The sequence below is a fragment of the Neomonachus schauinslandi genome, chromosome 8, assembly GCF_002201575.2.
Source record: "Neomonachus schauinslandi chromosome 8, ASM220157v2, whole genome shotgun sequence".
Taxonomy (NCBI): Eukaryota; Metazoa; Chordata; class Mammalia; order Carnivora; family Phocidae; genus Neomonachus; species Neomonachus schauinslandi.
The window spans coordinates 1240374-1245743 of NC_058410.1; positions in this window are offsets into that span (position 1 = coordinate 1240374).

The following is a 5370-nucleotide window of genomic DNA, read 5'->3' on the forward strand; positions in this document are numbered from 1 at the left end:
CCCTGCCTGCCCTCCCCATCCCTGCATGCACTGCACAGGTTTCACACACCCCTAGCGAGCCTCCACGGCTCAGTCCTGCCTCCAGTGATAACTCCTGTCCCTGGAGCTCCGGGACTATGTGCCGCCTGAACCACATCACTTTGCCATCATGCGGGCTGAATTATAGGGTTGCTCTGGGTCCAATTGTAAGCTCCCTGAGGGCAGGAAATAAAATGTTTTTAAATTTTTTTTAAAATTTTATTTATTTATTTATTTGAGAGAAAGAGCACGAGCAAAAGCAGGGGGAGGGGCAGGCAGAGGGAGAGGGAGAAGCAGACTCCCCGCCGAGCAGGGAGCCCGATGCGGGGCTCGATTCCAGGACCCTGGGATCATGACCCGAGCCGAAGGCAGACGCTCAACGACTGAGCCACCCAGGCGCCCCCGAATAAATAAAATCTTTTTTATTTTTTTTAAAGATTTTATTTATTTAACTGACAGAGAGAGACACAGCGAGAGAGGGAACACAAGCAGGGGGAGTGGGAGAGGCAGGCTTCCCGTGGAGCAGGGAGCCCGATGCGGGGCTCAATCCCAGGACCCCGGGATCACGACCTGAGCAGAAGGCAGACGCTCAACGACTGAGCCACCCAGGCACCCCAAAATCTTTTTTAAAAATTTAAAAATTAATTAACCAGTTTAAAAAAAAGAAAAAGAAAAAGAAAAGAAGAAACTACCCCTCAACTAGAACCGCAACAGTGTGAGGGCTGAAGTGGGAAACGTTTTAGACCCCATCCCTCATTTTTCAAATGGGGCAACCAAGGCCTAACGCATATAAAGCAAGTATTGGCATTGGCTCAGTGCTGAGCTGACAACCAGCTGTCCACACCCTCACCCTCTGACCAGGCCGTCTGCTTGGTCCCTGAAACCGGACCCCACAGAACGGTGGGCGTGATTCAGGGAGGGGGCAGGGCCGCACCCCCTCCCACGGACGCTGCCATCAGAGCTGATGTCGCCCCCAAGGACCAGCGGAGCCCTCCTGACCGGCTTGCCCACGGGGAAGGCTGCCCTTTGGAGAGTTCGCATGATAATCGTGGCGGCCGGAGTGCTGACTGTGGGAAGGCCATGCTAGGTCACGGATTTATGTCGTGGAAGATTTTAAACAATCCCGGTTCTGCCCCCGGTCCAAAGATAAGGCCTCTGGGATGTAAAATGCATAGCGAGCACGCGGCAAGGGCAAATGCAGCCCCTGGGCACAGGAGGTATTTTACGGGAACCTTGTGTCCTCCAGCTGGCCTCCACTGGCCCTGTAACACCCCCTGGCACCCAGAACCTCTGAAGCCTCCGCCCTGTAACACCGCCTGGCACCCAGGACCATTCTCTAGCTCCCTACTCACGCAGGAGCCATGAGCGTGGCCATCGATGCCCCCTGAAGCCCTGGTTGTGGACGCAGCGTCTGCTGTTTATTCTCTGAGTTTTGCTGTGTCCCTAGGGCCTATGCTGGGCCTGCCCCGGTGAGCCCCCCCAGCCACCAGAATGAGCCCCCCCAGCCACCAAGATCTCACTGCCTCACTGACGCTCCGCCCAGAGCTTATCTCAGGGATCCTGCGGACAGGGTGGCCACATGCTCAGGGTCCCACGGGATTTACGCTGTCATTGCTAACTTTCTGACTTTTCCTGCCCACAGCCTAATCATCCTGTCCCAGCCGGGGTGGGGGGGGGCAGGGAGGACAGGGGGCACACGCATGGTGCCTGGGGGGGAGCTCACAGCTCAGTGCAGGAGCACGAGGTGACCAGGTGGGGTGTGTGGTGTGAGGGGACAGGCCCTGTGTGCACATGGAACCGGCCCAGGGAGCCAGCGGGAGATCTCCCGGCTCCTGAAACAGTGAGAAATGCCGCTCATGCCTGTTTGTGAGAATGATCAGCCTGCTGTGCGGGGAGGACCGGGTGCTCGGGCAGGAGGCAGACGCACAGGGAAGTGTTGATGCTCTCGCTGCCTGAGCTGCACGACGGGGACAGGTGCCCCCCCCCCCCAGCTCTCCTGCTTAGCGTCACGGCCCAGACAGCTCACCCAGCGCCCTCTAAGGTTCAGCTTCCTCCTGAAGAGTCTTTCCCTTTGAGAGTTGTCCTCAACATTAAACACGAAACGCCTGGGGGCACGGGCCGTGCATTCCCTCACGCATCCGCCACTCAGCGCGTGGCTCTCGGTCGTCCGTGACGGCTCTCTTCCTCTGAAGCCTCCCCCCTGTAACAGGTGAAGCACTCGGCAGCACCATGTCCATCCCACGGTGCCTGGCTGAGAGCCGCATGGAGCCGGATCTCACTGGTGTGCGTGCACGTGAGTGTGTAGACACCGGGTGCGAGGTTAACTTTGTGAGTCGACTTGGCTGGACCACGGGGCCCAGATACTCAGACACCAGTCTAGATGTTTCTATGAAGCTATTTTCTACATATGATGAACCTTTTAACTGGTAGACTTTGAGTAAAGCAGATGACTCGCCAAACTTAGTTGGGCCACATCTAAGCAGTGGAAGGCCTAAAGAGAAAAAGACAGCTGTCCCTCAAGAAGAGAGAATTCTCCCGATGGCCTCTACTCTGCCTGGGTCTCCAGCTGGCAGGTCTGCCCTGTGGGTCCAGATGGGCCAGACCCCACCACTGTGGAGCCAAATCCTTATAATCAATCTCCCTCCCTCCCTCCCTCCTACTGGTTCTGTTTCTCTGGAGAACCCCGGCCGATAAACCATGTAACTTTGGTTTGACCATATTACAGTCGTCTATTTCTGTTTCCATCCCATGCCCAGGCCCTTCCATCATTCATTCAAGATGCATCTACTAAGAACCTACTAGAACCTAGGTGTCTACCTGCCAGGTAAGCACACCACGTAGAGGTCACAACAAAATGACCAGCCCATTGCACAGACTGTCAGGCGCATGGAGGCCGTGAACGGTCACTGTTACTATTGATAAGACAGGACGCATAACACCTTAGTAGTGTAAATCATTAATTATTTTCCAATGGATCAAACCGTAATACATGAGTTTATTGGAGACTTGATTACGAATCCAAATTGTAGTCAATGCCTTCATTTTTTTCCAGTCTGTCTGCTCTGGGGACAAGCTTCCTGATACCCAAAACGAAACAAGCAGAGCATGTCCCTGTATCTGTCACTCGTCATGACATCAGCCACTTTCTGAATAAAACCCTCTGCTCCCTGGCTGGTGAAGCCACACTTCGTGACAGGTACCACCGGTTGGCTCGAGGGCGGTCATTCCTGCAGCTGCTCGGCAGGCTGTGGACATTTCTCTCCCGTTTAGTTAATCGGCACGTCCATCCTTGACAGAAAGCCCAAGTGGCTTAAGCCTCATCCGTGTTTTCAGACTGCCAGCCCATCCTGCTGATGCCCTGCACCATCACTACCACTGTGTTCTCCCAGGCAGGAGTCTAAGGAGCATGGAGAACCCTGAACATGCTGGGTCCGTTCCTGGAAAGCTGCTCTTCCTTCGGTATCAGGCAGAGGACGCGCAGAAACGCACCTGCCTCCAGGCTTGTATCCTCAGTGTGCGGTTAGCGGGCGCATTGCATTGACGATTCCTGAGTGAATGAATGAATTGCCTCCAATGTATAGATTGCTTTTGAACAGCTAGCGATATGCAGTCAAATTATTTTTAGGTAAGACTTTCCAAAATTTAAAAATTATATATATATATATTATATGCATATGAACACATACATAGACTTGCACTCTGTAGGTGGTAGCGAGCAGAAAATCAGAAATTCAGCTTTCTAGCCCGATGACAAGGACCCCCCATGCCCCCACCATGCCCATAGAAGGTACATTAGTTGCCATCCTGAGAAATGCATTTGTATATCTCATGTGCTTCATATGTAAATGCTGAGGGAAGAGAGACAGATTTGATTCTATTTGTACATTATCCATCACACTATGTAAAACTTCTTAAAATGAAGAAAAGCAACGAGAAATACCCCCGCCAAGTGGTTCTTTACAAAATCCCTTTTGCTGATCATGAAATTTTGAAATAATACCACATAAGCGTTTCCATTCTAGAATAATGGGCTTTGGAAAAATTAACATTCTTTTCCTCTAAGTTGAACTTGAATGTAATGTGATTTGTGGTCACCAGGGAAGAAGACAAGACCAGGATAATTGTATTATATGTGTGGAGCAAAGTCCGAGTGGAAGCATTTCCAGGGACTTTAGTGTGGATTGAAACATCAACAGCAAAAGAAAGCTGACAGCTGGCTCACGTTAAACTAATTCTGCCTCAGAACGCTCAAATGTAAAATCTCTGTAGGAGAATACAGACTCTGTGCTCTGCCTCATTCCGTAGGCGCGATGAGACCTCTCCTGACCCACGGACGCCACCCAGCCACCCACCAGGGCATGAGCACGTCATGCCGTCCCATGCACTTCAGAAAAATGAATGCGATTTTGCCAAGATCAGATTCTGTACCATATTCTAGGGCTGTGTTTGGGGGAAGGAAGACTTTGGGGACTATTGATCACAAATACAGGTGCAGCCCCGAGGTGAAACAGTGATAATGATGGAGAATCTCAGGGTTTCTAAATGAAACGCTGACCCTCTGCTGTCTCCACCCCAGTGGCAGGTGAAGTCTTGTGGTTGGGAGCAGGCGATGGAATGGATGGCATCCAATCCCTTCTCAATGACAAGATAAATGTGATTTAACTCTATGGGATCTTGGATTCTGGAACAATTCATCTTCCCCAGGGATGGATGAACTGATTCATTCCCGTTTTTGTTAATATCTGAAGTCATATTCTTCTTCAAGATAAAATCCACCTAAGAAAACTCCAAATATTACAGTCAGGGGCCCGTGGACACCACAGCTCAGAGACCAGCAATCTGTGTGCTGAGGCCCGTTCAGAGAACCCACGCAAGTGAACTCCCCCAGGGAGAAAGGCACGGGTGGGAATCTAACATGGCTCCTCCCATTCTGGATCACATTCTCAATCCAAATAGAATGCATCTCACCCAAAACTAATTCAACTGGGACAAATATATTGTGGTGACAAACTAAATGTTCCCACCTCATCATTCACTTGTTTGAAATATTATCCATGGAGGCCAAGTGGGGTGGAGGATGGTTTCAGGTTCCTGCTGCCTCCCCGTGAGAGAGGCCCCTGGGGGCCACGCCGCCGGGCCAGTCGCCCTCTGTGGCGCTCTTCCCAGGGAGCCCCGTGGACAGCCCTGCCCGCCCTTTGTGGGCACGCCCTCGCCGTAACCTAGGCTCACAGGCAGCTCCTCACACAGGGCTTTCCCAGTCCGTGTGGGAGGCTGGTCTGTGTGCAGGGGGTCCAGCAGCCCACGACAGTGACCCCAGATGGAATTCCTCCTTCCCTTTATTTAGCCCATGCA